This window comes from Chlorocebus sabaeus, chromosome 26 (genome assembly GCF_047675955.1).
Source record: "Chlorocebus sabaeus isolate Y175 chromosome 26, mChlSab1.0.hap1, whole genome shotgun sequence".
NCBI lineage: Eukaryota > Metazoa > Chordata > Mammalia > Primates > Cercopithecidae > Chlorocebus > Chlorocebus sabaeus.
Window position 1 is genome coordinate 27,617,665 of NC_132929.1, and position 17,885 is coordinate 27,635,549.

Below are 17,885 nucleotides of genomic sequence, written 5' to 3' on the forward strand. Positions count from 1 at the left end.
TTATAGAATGTCTTTCAATTTAGGTTTGTCTGAGGTTTCATCATGATTATCACTGCAGTGAGTGATGTACTCCAGCCTGGGCAACAGAGCGAGACCCTGTATCTAAAAAAAAAAAAGATTTTTTTTAAAACTGGAAGTTTGATGAGGAATGGAATATTTACATAGCTTCAAGGTATTCCTCACAAAATACTTAATTACAAAGAGAAAAAGAGTAACTTTACAATGGAAAAGTCTGGAAGACACCATCTTATTCAAGTGATCAAAATTAGCCACATCAGTGATGAGACAAATTGACATCATGCTATCGGAAGAACACAGCGTCACTTCTCTGATTGTTCTGCCAAAGGGGCATGAATCTAATCATGATAAAACCTCAGACAAGCCTACATGGAAAGACATTCTATAAAAATAAATGGCCTGTAATCTAGAAAAGTATCAAAGTCATAGAAGTAAAAGAGTCTAAGGAACCATTCAAGATTGAAAAAGACTGAAGACCTGTAATAACTAAATACAGCCATCATTTCTGAACATTGCTGATTCTGATAATTGCGCTGGAGGAATATTCTTATTAGTAAGAAATACTAAAGTATTTGGGCATGATGGGGCATTTTCACCGCTGAAGCTTTGCAAGAAGTCTCTGAGTCAGAGTTTAGTGTCCAGGATGTTTGTTAGGGAGTGTCTTTGGGATCGACACCTGTGCCAGGGCAGAGGCGGAAGCAGGCTTAGACAGAAGGAAAAATAAACTGTATGTAAGGAAGGCCCAGCAGCCTCAGCTGACCTCATGAGGAGCTCTGGAGCTACAGTGACCCTTGGGCATTGTCCCAAACCAGCCTGAAAGGGCTAGACTTTCAAATTATACCTTGATCAGCCACTGGATGAGGACTGTTCCCAAAAGGGCATGAGCTTGGGTGAGGCTGCTTTCTGCAACTGTAGGAGTTGATGACTGATTGCTGTCTGCTGACAGCACTCCAAGTAGAGGGGACAAGAAGTCCTTCCATAAAGGGAAGCTCAGTGGCTTCACCCCACATCCACTTCTTCATATATGTTTGAGTAGTAACTCCTGCAAGATTTCTGATAGGCCTCTCTCCCTGGGGAAACTTAGGAAAGGAAGACTTGTAGGACAAACTATAGCTGCCTCTGCTATAGCTGGTCCTGGGGCCATAGTCAAAACTTACAGGCTTTCTAGGCCAGGCGCGGTGGCTCATGCCTGTAATCCCAGCACTCTGGGAGGCGGAGGCGAGCGGATCACTTGGGGTCAGGAATTCGAGCCAGCCTGGTCAACATAGTGAAACCCTGTCTCTACTAAAAATACAAAAATTAGCCAGGTATGGTGGTGCACGCCTATAGTCCCAGCTACTCGGGAGGCTGAGGCAGGAGAATCGCTTAAACCCAGGAGGCAGAGGTGGCAGGGAGCTGAGATCACATCACTACACTCCAGCCTGGGCTACAGAACGAGATTCCGTCTCAAAAACAAACAAACAAACAAACAAACAAACAAACAAAACAAAAAAACTTACAGGCTTTCTAAATTCCTCTCATTCTCAGCTACCACCTCTTTCAGCCTTGGTAACTTACCTTGAGAGGCGATTTAGATTCCCATCTCAGAAAGGTTTGAGTTCCTGGTCACCAGGCCTTTCTTTCTGAGCACAGAGTTGCTGTATTATCCATTTACCTTCACAACAAGGCAAGGGAATAACACGAGGCATTCAAGCAGATCCTCAGAGCACTGAAATATTTTTCCTTCCCCTTATTGTATAACAGAAGAACTAACTCCTTCTGATGACCAGGGTCAATACCCTTGCCAAGATTGTTGGTCTATTTCTAGCCTGCTTGTCTCTGGATTCTAGGAGTCCTCAATGCCCAGGTGGCAGCTTTTGCTAGTAATTCAGATTTTGGCTGCGTCCCCTGGTGGAAATATTCCCCTTTTATTTTTTATTTTTTTATTATTTTTTTGAGACAGAGTCTTGCTCTGTCACCCAGGCTGGAGTGCAGAGGCACGAACATAGATCACTGCAGGCTCCAACTCCTGCACTCAAATTATCCTCCTGCCTCAGCCTCCCAAGTAGCTGGGATTACAGGTGCCCACCATCACAGCTAGCTAATTTTTGTATTTTTAGTAGAGATGGGGTTTCACTATGTTGGCCAGGTTGGTCTTGAACTCCTGACCTCAGGTGATCCACCCGCCTCAGCCTCCTAAAGTGCTAGGATTACAGGCATGAGCCACCGCACTGGGCTTTTTTTTTTTTTTTTTTTTTTTTTGAGGCAGAGTCTCACTCTATTGCCCAGACTAGAATGTAGTGGCGTGATCTCACTGCAACCTCTGCCTCCAGGTTCAAGAGATTCTCCTGCCTCAGCCTCCCAAGAAGCTGGGATTACAGGCATACGCCACCATGCCTGGTTAATTTTTTTTTTTCCTAAGACGGAGTCTTACTCTGTTGCCCAGCCTGGAGTGCAGTGGCACCATCTCGACTCACTGCAGCCTCCACCTCCCAGGTTCAAGCAATTCTCCTGCCTCAGCCTCCAAAGCAGCTGAGACTATAGGTGTGCCCCACCACATCTGGCTAATTTTTTTCTGTGTTTTTGGTAGAGACGGGGTTTCACCATGTTGGCCAGGCTGGTCTCGAACACCTGACCTCAAGTGATCCATCCGCCCTCAGCCTCCCAAAGTGCTGGGATTATACGTGTGAGCCACTGCGCCCAGCCTCCATTTTTAAAATTATAACCATTTAAATGGGTATAAAGTGGTATCTCATTGTAGGTTTGATTTGCATTTCCTTAATAACCAATTACGGTGATCATCTTTTCATGTGCTTATTTTCCATTCATATATCTTCTTTGGAGAAATATCTGTCAAATCTTTTGCCTATTGTAAAAATGAGTTATGTATTTTATTGAGTGAAGAGTTTTTGTAATATATTCTAGCTAGTAGACTCTTATCAGATATATTATTTACAAATATTTTCTCCCACACTTTGGGTTGTTAACTTTCCTTTTTTAAGGTTTCCTTTTTATTTTAGTTTCCCTCTTTTTATTTATTTATGTATTTATTTTATTTTTTTGAGACAGGGTCTTGTTCTGTTGTCCAGGCTGGAGTGCAGCGGTGCAAACACACTCACTTCAACCTCCACCTCCTGGGCTTAAGCCAACCTCCCTTCTCAGCCGCGTGAATAGACGGGACTACAGGTGCATGCCACCATGCCTGGCTAATTTTTGTATTTTCTATAGAGGCAGCGTTTCACCATGTTGCCCAGGCTGGTCTTGAAGTCCTGAGCTCAGATAATCTGCCTGTCTTGGTCTCCCAAAGTGCTGGGATTACAGGCGTGAGCCACCATGCCTGACCTATATTTATTTATTGATATAGGGTCTCACCCTGTTGCCAGGCTGGAGTGCAATGCTGCAATCATGGCTTACTGCAGCCCAGACTTCCCAGCTCAAGTGATCCTCCTGCTTTCACCTTCCCTGTAGCTGGGGCCACAACGGTGTTTTGTTTGTTTTTGTATTTTTTTTTTAAGAGATTGTGTCTCCCTGTGTTGCCCAGGGTTGTCTCAAGCTCTTGGGCTCAAGCTATGCTCCTGCCTGGGCCTCCCAAAATATTGAAACTACAGGCGTGAGCCACTGTACCTGGCCTCGTTTTCACTTTCTTGATGGGGTCTTCTGAAGCACAAAAGTTTTTCATTTATATGAAGTCCAAGTTACCTATTTTTCTTTGGTTGCCTGTGCTGTTGGTGTCATATCTAAGAACCCATTGCCTAATTTAAGTTTTCTCCTAGGAGTTTTGTAGTATTAGCTCTTGCATTGACATGTTTTGTGTTAAATTTTAGTGTACTATATGAGATAAGGTCCAATTTCATTTTTTTGCATGTGGCTATTCTTTTCTCATATAATGTTTTGGCATTTAAAAAAAACTTTTCAATAGCCGGGCACAGTGGTTCACGCCTGTAATCCCAGCACTTTGGGAGGCTGAGGCAGGCAGATCACAAGTTCAGGAGTTCGAGACCAGCTTGGCCAATATGGTGATATCCCGTCTCTACTAAAAACACAAAAATTAGCTGGGCATGGTGGTATGCGCCTGTAGTCCCAGCTACTCGGAAGGCTGAGGAAGGAGAATCTCTTGAACCCAGAAGGTGGAGGTTGCAGTGAGCTGAGATTGCGCCACTGCATTCCAGCTTGGGCGACAGAGGGAGACTCCATCTCAAAAAAAAAAAAAAATTAAATAGCTTTAGGGGTACAGTTGTTTTTTGGTTATATGGATCAATTGTATAGTGATGAAGTCTGGGCTTTTAGTGTACCTATCACACTACTAGCATCCTTTGTCTCCAGTGGGTGATATTTTATCCCTTACCCTGCTACCACCCTTCCTGTTTTGGCACTCTTGTTGAAAATCATTGCCCATTGCTATGACTTGAATGTGTCGTCTCCAAAATTCAGGTGTTGCCAATGTGATAGCATTAAGAGGTGGGGACTGTAAGAGGTGATTGAGGCTATGAGGGATCCTTTCTTGTGAATGGAATTAGGGCTCTTATGAAAAATGTTTCATGCAGTGTTCAGTCTCTTGCCTTCCACTTTCTGCCACGTGAAGACACAGCATTCCTCCTCTCCAGAGGATGCAGCCCTCACCAAACAGCCAAACCTACCAGTACCTTGATCTTGGACTTCTCAAGCTCAGAACTGCAAGAAAATAAGTTTCTGTTCTTTATAAATTACCCAGTCTCAAGTATTTTGTTATAGCACACAGGCAAATTAAGACAGCCATAGATAAACATGTTTATTTCTAGACTCTCAATTCTATTCTGTTGGTCTGTATGTCTATCCTTTTGCTAGTGCCACAGTTTTTATTACCATAGTTTTGTAGTAAGTTTTGAAATTGGGAATTGAGTGGTATACCTTTGGCCTTTTCCTTTCTTTTTTTTTTTTTTTTTTTTTTTTTGAGACAGAGTCCCGCTCTGTCCCCCAGTCTGGGGTGCAGTGGTGCAACCTCAGCTCACTGCAACCTCCGCCTGCTGGGTTCAAGCGATTTTCCTGCCTCAGCCTCCTGAGTAGCTAAGATTACAGGCATGACCCACCACACCTAGATAATTTTTGTATTTTTAGTACAGACAGGTTTCACCATGTTGGCCAGGCTGGTCTCGAACTCCTGGCCTCAAATGATCTGCCCACCTCATCCTCCCAAAGTGGTGGGATTACAGGTGTTATCCACCATTCCTGGCCACATGTAGCCCTTAATAGGGAAGAATGACTCACTTCTGTAGACTCAGAGGGTCAAGAAGAATCTGGGAATTCAAGATTTTGGGGGGCATCAACCAAGATGTCCCTATCCCATGTGTCAGAGCCTCTCTCTTTCCCAACCAGAGCCCTGACCTAATTTGGTTGGTAGTTTAATCTTCTTTGGAGTTTGGCTACACTGATGATTTAGTCTGGGTCTTGTCCTCAGCATCTCTGCCTTCCCACCTTAGGTCACAAAAGTCTCTTTACATGCTACCAGAGACCCTCTGGTGAAAGCTTTCATTTGGCTTTTAGTTGCCTGGTGGTTACTCTCTCAGCCTTTTGGTTTCTTTTCCTAGAGCTTCCACAGAGGTAAGCAATAACCATACAATACCATTGTCCTTAGAATTACTATTCCTGCCATATATTGCTTGAGCTAGTACATTCTCTTTCATTGGTATACCATCCCAGTTCACCACTGGTGAAAGTTTTAATATCTGGCCGCCACCTTGTGCCAGGGGTTATCTGGGTTCCATCTGTTACCAGTAACAGGGTCCTCCCTACCAGCTAGGTGGGTGAGTGACCCAGTTCTAAAACTCCATCTTATCTGTGCTTTCTCAGACCTCTCCTGGCTCTGATTGTGGTAGTTTGGGTTTTCCAGGAAGTAGATCCTGAGACGGACTTCAGCGTACAGGATATTTATTAGGGAGGGCCCTTGGGATCAACATCTGTGATATGGGAGGGAAACGAAATAAGATTGCGCAGAGGGTGAAGTCGATCTGAGATGTAGGTTGATAGCCTCAGTTAACCCCACACAGGAATCTCTCCAGAGGAAATGGATCATCGGAGCTCTTCTGACAGGACAAAATAGCTAGGCCTTTTATATTAGTCTTTTTTCACACTGCTATAAAGAAATACCTGAGACTGGGTAATTTATAAAGAAAAGAGGTTTAACTGACTCAACAGTTCCACATGGCTAGGGAGGCCTCAGGAAACTTACAATCATGGCGGAAGAGGTAGCAAGCACATCTTAGATGGCAGCAGGTGAGATAGAGAGAGAGTGTGTGTGAAAAAGGAACTGTCTAACACTTATAAAACCATCAGATCGCTGAGCACGGTGGTTCATGCCTGTAATCCCAGCACTTTGGGAGGCTGAGGTGGGCAGATCACAAGGTCAGGAGTTCGAGACCAGCCTGACTAACACGGTGAAACCCCGTCTCTACTAAACATACAAAAATTAGCCGGGCATGGTGGTGCATGCCTGTAATCCCAGCTCCTCAGGAGGCTGAGGCAAGAGAATTGCTTGAACCTGGGAGGCAGAGGTTGCAGCGAGCCGAGATCGCACTATTGCACTCCAGCCTGGGCAACAAGAGTGAAACTCCATCTCAAACAAAAAACAAACAAACAAAAAAACACCATCTGATCTCGTGAGAACTGATTCACTATTACGAGAACAGCATGGGGGAAACCCGCCTCCATCATCCAATCACCTCCCACCAGGTCCCTCCCTCCACACATGGGGATTATGGGGATTACAATTTGAGATGAGATTTGGGTGGAGTCACAGAACCAAACCATATCACCTTTCTACTTCTGCCTTGATCACTCATCAGATTTGGGCAACCCAGAAAAGGCACATCTTCTTGGGCAAGGTAGCTCCCTGCACATGAGGCAAGCCCAGAAGGAAATGGTAGCTGACAGCTGTGTGCTAAGCACAGTCCCCACAGCAGGGCAGCACCTTCCTTGAAGGGGGATCTGGTCAAAACATCTCAACATCCACCACAGGTATCATGTCAGCAATTGACTCTCAAATTGTTCAAGTAAAAATTAATTATGCTATGTATGCAACTTCTCTGTTAGTTTGAAATACTTTAAAAATAAAATGCTTTTAAAACAAATGAACAGACTTACAGAAATTAAATGTGACTGAAAAAATGTCTGAAAAAGAGCCTCCTGTTTTTTTGTTGTTGTTGTTGTTTGAGACGGAGTCTCGCTCTGTGGCCCAGGCTGGAGTGCAGTGGCTGGATCTCAGCTCACTGCAAGCTCCAGCTCCCGGATTTACGCCATTCTCCTGCCTCAGCCTCCCAAGTAGCTGGGACTACAGGCGCCTGCCACCACGCCCGGCTAGCTTTTTGTATTTTTTTAGTAGAGACGGGCTTTCACCGTGTTAGCCAGGGTGGTCTACGATCTCCTGACCTCGTGATCCGCCCACCTCGGCCTCCCAAAGTGCTGGGATTACAGGCTTGAGCCACTGCACCCGGCCTGAGCCTCCTGTTGCTGACACAAAGAAAGGAGCATGATGTTGAAAAGATGAAAATTCATTCGAATGAATAAAATATGGATGGCCAGAAGAATTAGTGAGAGGTAACAGTGAAACAGTAAATTGAAGCTTCATCTTTGCTGATGCAATATAATTCCAGGCCTTCAGAAAAGGGCAAGAATGCAGAATGCTTATTGCCTCACATTTACACTGGCCTTTAATTTCACCTCACCTCTTCTGAGTAGGTGAAGTCTCTTCTAGATTGCCTTTAGTAGTTCCTGTTCCCTATCTCCCTCTTCCTTTTGTTCCTTTCCTCCTCACGACCATCATGAAAATTGGTCTGTGGAGATCTGAGTCTTTCCTAAGCTTCTCATACTGGGATGAAGATTATTTTTAGGATTAATCTGAGTCACAGAGGGAGGAGGGAAAGAACCATTTTAATCTTTTCCTTTTCACTCCTTCATAACCTGCTGTACGGCTAAATCGTTTTACAAATACGTCTTTCCTCCTTTTCCCTAGGAATGCTTTGCCTTTTATTTTTCCTTTGGAAACAGTATCCATAAGCCTTCATCAGAAGCTTCTAAAAGTGGAAGGAATTTTTCTTTGTTAGAATGGACCACGGGCTAAATTAAAGGAGATTGCTATAAGCTGCTTTCATGTAAGTAAATCCATTTATTATTATAGCGGTTGTTGGGATCTGAGGGGTTATATAGTTGCCCCTGCTTCCCTTTCTCACTGGCCCCCTCAGCTATACCCCTGTCTTAGTCTGTTTTGTGCTTTTTATAACAAAATACCTAAGACTGAATAATTTATAAAGGAAAAAAAATTATTTGGCTCACAGTTGTGGAGGCTGGGAAGTCTAAGAGGGGACGGCATCTAATAAGGGCCTTCTTGCCGCATCATCCCATGGTAGAAGGCGGAAGGGCAAGAGTGATCTCACGAGGGCAAGATACTGAACTCGAAGCTTCCAGCTTTATTATAATCAGCATTAATCAATTCATGGGAGTGCAGCCCCATGACCTAAACACCTCCCATTAGGCCCCACCTCCCAACGCTGCTGCATTGGGGATTAAGTTGCCAACATACCCTTTTTGGGGAACACATCCAAACCATAGCAACCCCACTCTGGATTTTCCCTTCTGTCCCTCCGAGGCTGAGTGTGGAAGGCACTCCTGCTTTCTGTGGAGAGATGCAGGCAAAGACTGTGTTTGACCTTCTTCCTTTGCAGCAACACGCTTGAGCATGCGTCATGTTTCACTGTTGGACCACATTTCTTTGAAGGGTAAATAAGCATGTGAACGCTACACTGTAGAAAACATCTCTACCAATTTACACATTAAACACTGAGGAAACAAGGAAGAACAAACAAAACCCCGCCACTAAGTTACCCCAAAAGATGGCAGAAAGTTCTATCTTGGATAAAATAGGCACTCAAAGGCTATCTGTTGAATGAATTGAATGAATGAAGAGAGATCTGGGCCAGGTGGGGTGGCTCATTGCCTGTAATCCCAGCACTTTGGGAGGCCAAGGAGGGCAGATCACCTGAGGTCAGGAGTTCAAGACCAGCCTGGCCAACATGACGAAACCCCATCGCTACTAAAAAAGTACAAAACTTAGCCAGGTGTGATGGTGGGTGTCTGTAATCCCAGCTACTCAGGAGGCTGAGGCAGGAGAATTGCTTGAACTTGAGAGGCAGAGGTTGCAGTGAGCCGAGATCGCACCACTGTCCTCCAGCCTGGGCGACAAGAGTGAAACTCCATCTCAAACAAACAACCAAAAAAAAAGATCTGGCTTAACTTAGGTGAATGATAGTTTAAACAGGCAAGCTTCTGGCTGAAGATACTAACAACAACCCTTATTTAGAGTAGGTTAGCCTTTTCAGAGTGCTTCCACACATATTATCTCATGTACTCCTTGGACAGACCCTGTCCTGCGAGGGAGGGGAGCAGGTGCTATTTATACCATTTTAAAGTTGAGATTAAATGACTTGCCTGGAATCAAAGAACTAAGTGGCAGAACTGAGGCCAACACCTAGGTCTGCTGACTACCACTGGCGCCAAGACACCAGAGAGATTCTTCTGGTTTCAGAGTGGAGCCCCCAAGGGTTACTGTTGGGGGACTTGTCTTACTTAAAACTGTCATAGACTGTGTGGAAGCAGACCCATGTAGGAAACATCACACGGTTGAAATGGCCTTAAGCTCTCCAGAGGAGTAAACACCAAGCAGATGGATCTAAATTGAAAAGATAAGCTTCACACAGCTTATGTGAGTGGACAAAAATATGGCAAATGAGTTTCATTCTGTACTGAATTGGAATAATGCATTTAGTATTGTTAGTCTAAAGTCACTTAAAAGATGAGTTTGGAGCTGTGTTTTATTCTAAGAAAGAGACCCATGAGTTATTGTTGACTGTTTCCTAAAGTCATATAACAATATGCTAGGCCTCTTTGCTAAGAACTTGGAAAACAGAACTGAAAGCATTATTTTGTCTTACATTTGACAAAATGGTAATGAAGTTATACGTGGAATCATGCATTTAATTCTCCCTGGAAACCGTAAAAAAGAGTCTAGTATTTCATAGATATACCAGGTCATAGAAAGAGGTAACTAAAATGACCAAATAGATTTCCTAAGAAGAAAGTTGCTTTAAAAGTAGAATTAAATAAGGGGAAATTTGAAGGAAACCCCATTCACCTTTTGTTTTTAACAAACATTTATTTGAGAAACTACTATATTCAGACACTATGCTCAACACTAGAGTTTACAATGACTAAAACACAGAAGTTCACAATCATTGTGTGAGAATACCAGCCGGGATGAATCATGAGTCCAACTCAGCACAGCTATTCTTGTGTGCTTAATGAATTGGCAGCTGGTTTAGGGTGCAGTCTCTTGAACTTGGTTGGTATGTGTTGGTTGCCGGGGCCAATCAACCCTGGTAAACCTGCAATCAAGTTCTTCAAGCAGCAAGTCTGAAGGACTGGAACCTTCATATCAGCCAGAGAATAAAGTGAAGTTATGATTTATTAACAGTGTCGTTAACATTTAGTTGTTTACCTGGGTCTAACAGATACCATCCTTCTCTGTGGTCTCAGCACTTCTGAGCTAGGAAGGTGCAGATAGTCCCTGCTTGTGACTGAATTATGTTCCCAAAAGTTGATTTCTAACTTGGTTGTTTGAAACTGAAAATGCATTTTTTCCCCAGAGAATTAATGTTAGAAATACTGGTTCTGTTCTCAGGCAAACTCTTAGAAGGCCATTTAGCTTTGAGACTATAGAATTGTGACCTACGACATTGTTTCTATGGGAAAATGTGCCCCAGAAGGAACAAGGTCTTCCTTCCTACCCCACTTCCTACCTCCCTGTGTAATGAAGCCTGTGTGTTTACTACAGGAAGTGCTGCTCCCAAGAGTGGGCGGCTGGGCTTTGAGGCAGCCTTGGACACTTATCCCCAAGGGCAGAGATATTCTCACTTCTCCTGCCCCAGCTCTGGCAGGGAGGGGAGTGGGAGCAGGTCGGGAGTCTGTCCCTGACCCATCTTCCTCAGGGCTTCTGGTGGGTGGGGTTCTAGCAAGACTGGCTACATAATTTCTGGGGCCCTTTGTTCAAAAGGCAGAAAAATAAAAATGCTGCTAAGCTAGTGAAGTATAAAACTTTTTTTCCTTTCTTCTGCTCTCTCTCTCGACTTGTTACAGTGTTTTAAATATGTGATTTAATGTTATTCTATGTAAGAAAAAAGAAAAATTTAAATGATTAGCATGAATGTTATAATTCATTTTTATACTGTGCAAAACCAGTTTTAAATACAAATATAAGATCATTTAACTCCCAAGGCAGGAGGATTTGCTTGAACCCAGGAGGCCAAGGCTATAGTGAGCTGTGTTTGCACCAATGTACTCCAGCCTGGGCAACAGAGCTAGAGCTCTATCTAAAAATTAAAAAAAAAAAAAAAAAAAAATTAACTCCTTTGTGGACTCACCAAAATGACACAATTTCTATTTTTTAGCTCTTACATACATATATAGTTGGTTATTACCAGAACAGTAGAAAAACTACACAAAACTACCTCAACTGCTATTTCACCTCTTTTTTTTTTTTGAGATGGAGTTTCACTCCGTCACCCAGGCTAGAGTGCAATGGTGTGATCTTGGCTCACTGCAACCTCCACCTCCCAGGTTTAAATGATTCTCCTGCCTCAGCCTCCCAAGTAGCCGGGATCACAGGTGCCCGCCACATTTTTGTATTTTTAGGAGAGATGGGGTTTCACCATGTTGGGAAAACTGGTCTCAAACTCCTGACCTCAGGTGATCCACCTGCCTCAAGCCTCCCAAAGTGCTGGGATTTCAGGTGTGAGCCACCGTGCCCAGCCCTTATTTCACTTCTTGATGCACACACATTGTACTCACACTCCACCTTTGACTTACTGAGGAGTAAGAAAGTACTAAAAGGCAAAGGCAATGTCCTCAGCACAAGCAGTCAGCTAACACAGGGAAGTGACACAAGAAAGAAAAGATACGATACGGTACCTTGGACTTTAATGTCTTAGGAGGCCATTGCCTTCTTTCTGTTTGAAGTTCTGGTTCCATGGAAAGCATGACTTCTCAGAACTATCAGGACCCCCACTTACTCAGTTGTAGACAAAACAGGCTTACCTTGTATAAATACTTATTTGCTTTGTCTCATTGAATTCTGATGCACTGCGGGCTCACCAGAATCCTGTGCACGTGGGTCATGGAGAATGATATATATGAATGGAGTGGCAAGAAATAGTGAACATACTTATTGCATCTATCTCCTCTGCTCACCTGCGGCTTCACTGCCACATCTGATTTCACTACACAACGTGAGTTCAAAGACAAAATCATCAGGAATGTCGGCCGAGCACGGTGGCTCATGCCTGTAATCCCAGCACTTTGGGAGGCTGAGGCGGGCGGATCACAAGGTCAGGAGATCGAGACCATCCTAGCTAACCTGGTGAAACCCCGTCTCTACTAAAAATACAAAAATTAGCCGGGTGTGGTGGCGGGCGCCTGTAGTCCCAGCTACTTGGGAGGCTGAGGCAGGAGAATGGCATGAATCCGGAAGGTGGAGTTTGCAGTGAGCCGAGATATGGCCACTGCACTCCAGCCTGGGTGACAGAGCGAGATTCCGTCTCAAAAAAAAAAAAAAAAAATCATCAGGAATGTCAAGATAGTCATAGCAGAGCATTAAACCAAGCATGGGGTCCTTTTGCACACAGGGCCCTGTGTAATGCCCTGGTTGTGGGAGGGAAAGGAGAGAACTGTGGCAGTATGGGATGGGCATTCATAGGTTTAGAGGCCAGGATGGGCAGGTGAATCTTAGGCCTCTTGAGCCCGTGGCTGTTTTTCTTCCAGGACACCAGAGCTAGGGGATTGCCAGAGACAATGATGAGTGCAGATAAAGACTGCAGAAGTAGTTATCAGTTTCTGGGGATGATGACATCCTCTGGGAAGGGAGTTCCAGTGGCAGTAGTTATCAAGTGGCAAATGGCGGGTGAGAGGCGGGATTGTGGAAGGCAGACCTACTAAGCCTACCATATTATACACAAATTGATAAATGGATCACTCAGAATGACCAGTGAAAGCAAATGTTGGGTACAGGTTTAGTTAGAGGTAGTGATTACCTTCTTCCCCAAAGGACAGGATAGCTTGACTACTGAAGTGTAAAGGGGAGGAGCATGACCCTTGTGAGTTGAAAGCTGCTTTGTCTCCACAACTCAAAATATTTCTCATTCCCGGTGCACGGGCTGACGAACATCATGTCTATTCTTTCCTTTTATTTACTCTGGTCCTGTGGCAGAGGCCCAGGTTGTTCTCAAAATCTGAGACTAGTTATAGAAGGCTTTGGGGTCTCAAGAGGTTCAAGTTGGACACTGTCTTCAGAAATTAGGAGTATCTGTTCTCCTCAAGCTATTGGGCCTCTCAAGATACAAGGAAGGACAGAATGCAATAAGAAAACCTTTGGACTAAATTTCTCTAAAGCTAGAAAGTGTCATTCTCTCTATGCTTCTCTTAAAAAGTGTGTGTTGGGGGAGGCTGTAAGTTTTGTATTACTAGTTTAATTCTACCATTTCTACAAATTTGCCCTGCTTGCAGAAAATACTGACTTCCAAAGAAGACAAAGTAGAGGGGCTCTTTGGATTATTTATTTGGTTTTATAAATTTATCCCAATAGATATTTCCCAGTACATTCAAATGTTTAATTATATAACCATTATTCAAAAAGTAAATGTATAGTTTTTGTCTCATAAATTGATTTTATTACAAGGAAAGCCAGGTTTTGTCTAAAAATAAGTAATTTTTTTTTTGAGACAGAGTCGCCCAGGCTAGAGTGCAGTGGCATGATCTCGGCTCACTGCAACCTCTGCCTCCTGGGTTCAAGTGATTCTCCTGCCTCAGCCTCCCAAGTAGCTGGGATTACAGGTGCCTACCACCATGCCCGGCTAATTTTAGTATTTTTAGTAGAGATGAGGTTTCACCATCTTGGCCAGGCTGGTCTCGAACTCCTGACCTCATGATCCACCTGCCTCAGCCTCCCAAAGTGCTAGGATTACAGGCATGAACCACTGTACCTGGCCTTAAGTAATTTCTTACAGCTTTTTTATGAAATCCCATTTGTCATAGTCTGAGAAAATGATAGAACGTTTGTAAAGTGTGTACCTGAAACGGGTTACTTGGTAGGAACTTGGTAAATGATTGCTATTACCATTCTCCTCCTGAAGGATATATATATATCCGGCTAATTTTAGTATTTTTAGTAGAGATGGGGTTTCTCCATGTTGGTCAGGCTGGTCTTGAACTCCTGACCTCAGGTGATCCACCTGACTCAGCCTCCCAAAGCGCTGGGATTGCAGGCATGAGCCACTGTGAGTGGCCTTTTGTTTTTTTGGTTTTGTTTTTTGTTTTTTTTTGAGACAGAGTCTCGCTCTGTCGCCCAGGCTGGAGGGTAGTGGCACGATCTTGGCTCACTACAACCTCCGTCTCCTGGGTTCAAGCGATTCTCCTGCTTCAGCCTCCTGAGTAGCTGGGACTACAGGCACACATCACCAGGCCAGGCTAATTTTTGTATTTTTAGTAGAGATGGGATTTCACCATGTTGGCTAGGCTGGTCTCGAACTCCTTACCTCAAGTGATCTGCTCACCTTGACCTCCCAAAGTTCTGGGATTACAGGCGTGAGCCACCGCGACTGGCAGAGGGGATAAACTCTTGTTGCCCCATCCAGTTAAATGTGGGATACTAGTTTTGTTTGCAGGTAGTCTTCCATTTCCAAAAAGCATTCCTATAATCTGCCTCTCATCAAAATGTATGTACAGGTTTGATGGGTTTTGACTGAAAACATTCTCTCCATCATCTTTAACTATCGCCAGTCATCATTATTCACAGATTCTGTTTGCAAATTTGCCTATTGCTGAAACTTATTTGTAATCCCAAAGTAGTCACAGCACCTTTGTAGTCACTTTTGAACATGCACAGTAATGAGATATTTGAGTCACCCTACATGAACATTGCCAGCTGAGGCCAAATAAGACAAGATTCTGCCTTCTTGTTTCAACTCTTGTACTGTAAATGAGTATCCTTTCCATGGTCTATTTGGTGCCATGATTTTTTTTTGTTTTTAGAAACAGGATCTATGTTGCCCAGACTGGACTCAAACTCCTGGGCTCAAGTGACCCTCCTGTCTCAGCCTCCTGAGTAGCTGGGACTATAGACTCATGCCACTGTGCCCAGCCATCACATTTTTTTGCTTTCTGTTGGTGATTTTGCTGTTAAAGTGGCCGCCAAATGTATTGCTGAAGTGCTGTATGGAGTTCCTAAGCACAGAAGGCTGTGAAGTGCCCTACAGAGAAAATACATGTTAGATAAGCTTTATTCAGGCATGAGTTCCAGTGCTTTTGGCAGTGAGTTCAGTGCTAATGAATCAACAATAAGTATTTAAAAAGGTGTCTTTAAACAGAAATACACGAGACAAGATTATATATTCACTGGCTGATAAGAATGTTGTGCCAGAGGTTGGCAGGAACCTAACCTTGTATTTCCCGTAGGAGCAAGGGTTCAGTTTTCACTAATTTACTGTTCACAAATAATGAGAATCCACTGTAAGGATGAACTGTACTTGGCAATGAATTTCTTCAGTGGAAGGCTGTTTTGTTTATTTACAAATCAAATTACAATGTGTTCTTCTATAAACCATGTCTAGGAGAGCAGTCATTTTAAATTAAGAGTATAAACAGACACACAGAAGCTTCCAGTTGGAGACCATGGAAGTTATCAGCTGGCTGTAGGCCCCTCCTCTCCTCAGCAGTTCCTTTTAGAGCCTCCTTGACAGGTGGCCATTGTTTTCTGATTGAATGCTTCCAGTGATGTAGCACTCATTTCACGGGGAAGTCCTGTCCACTGTGGCTCAGTTCCAGCGTCCAAAACAGTCCTTTCTTATGCTGAGCCAATGCCTCTCGGTAACAGCCCTCTCAGTGGTTTTAGATCTGAACTCCCACAGCAACCATTCTCTCCTCTGCACACAATAACCCTTCAGCAAATCTCTTCTGCAGGTTAATCAGACCCAATTCTCACATCTTTTCTTCAGAGAACGTGGTTTCCACACCCTGCCTGAATGTCTCCTAATGAATTACTCTAATTTGTTATGTGTGGTAGCCTTTGTAAATGTGGTGTCTATATTTGAACACATAAGTTCAGATACCTTGAGCTGAATCGCATAGGTGTGGTACCCCCTGGGACTTGGACACTGTTTCCTATTAACACATTTTGTTACATTTTTTTTTGGCATCTGCTCACACTGCATTAATATCCCTTATTGTCACAATAGCAGGTTAAGCCAAGTCTCCCAAATCCTGGCCCTTTTCAAATGATTTTTCTGAACAAAGATATTGTACTTTATTGCAGTCAAATGTCATCTTTTTAAAAAGATTCTTTGCAACCTATGGAGATGATTCTGAGTAATTATTCTGAAATCTATCACACTGTTTTATATCTCCTTTAAGTTTAATAAGTACCTTAACTCAAAACATTGATAAAAATATTACCCGGCCGGGCACAATGGTTCACACCTGTAATAACAGCACTTTGGGAGGCCGAGGTGGGAGGATCACAAGGTCAGGAGTTTGAGACCAGCCTGGCCAATATGGTGAAACCTCGTCTCTACTAAAAATACAAAAATTAGCCTGGCGTGGTGGCGGGTGCCTGTAGTCCCAGCTACTCGGGAGGATGAGGCAGGAGAATCCCTTGAACTCAGGAGGCGGAGGTTGCAGTGAGACAAGATCGTGCCACTACACTCCAGCCTGGGCGACACAGTGAGACTCTGCCTGAAAAAATATATGTGTATTACACAAGACTAAAGAGGGGAAAATTTGTGTTGCTTTTCTAGAGAACTCTCTCAAGATTCCTTGTCATGTCATCAATTGGCACTCTGAATCAACCTTTCTCTGCTATAATTTAAACCCACATCACTCCATCTTATCCACAAAGGTGTCTTGCCTTCCTGAAATGACCAATTTCTTGGTTAAGTAATGTAAAAATCCTATTAAGAAAGGAAGTGGTATTTCTCTGTAATGACTTACTTGAAGAGAAGTCATGATGACCTGTTACATTTTCCCTAACATACTGTCTTTAATGATTTATATCAGACATTTTCCAGGGTTTACCATCAAATGTAGCAGTTTGTATTGCTAAACTCTATTTTCCATCCATTTTGAAAATCAAGGTATTTGATAGTTTATCTTCATAGTGTAACTTAACTGGAAGAAGATAAAACAAGAAGCCTAAAGAGGGAACTTAAAGAGGTAATGTGGGAGCAACTGGGTGACTTAACACACATCTCTGACTAATCTAAGCATTCACCAAGTCCACTTTACCCAATAATCTTTCTTGTATTACCATCTTCTTCCTCAGCCAGTAAAGGTACAATAACCATCTAAATATACTGTGTCTCTCTCATGAGATACAGTTTGGTTTGACTTCTCTATTACTTGCAACAGAAAAAAATTTTTACTTACACAGGAAAGGGAGGCTCCTTAGAGGACATGGGAGTTTTGTTACCAGAAGACCATACATTGGATACAGGGCAGAAAAAACAATGGATTCTTCTACCTGCTCCAGATCTCCAATCTCTTGCTCAATCTACTCTTCCTATTAATGCCAGTGTTATATTCTAAAATACTAGTTGTATCCTTTACATTCCTCTCCTACTCTCTTTAGCATAAAATCCAAAAGTAATCAAGGCCTTCTCAATGTGGTGCTAACTTGCCTTCATTCTCCCAGGCCTATCAGACTTCTCCCATTTTCCAAAGTGTGCCCTGCATGCTCACGTCTTTTTTTCCAGATACTACCCGATGAAATCAAGCCCAGTTCAAATACTCTCTGTCCCTGTGTCCCCAGTTCTTACCAATTG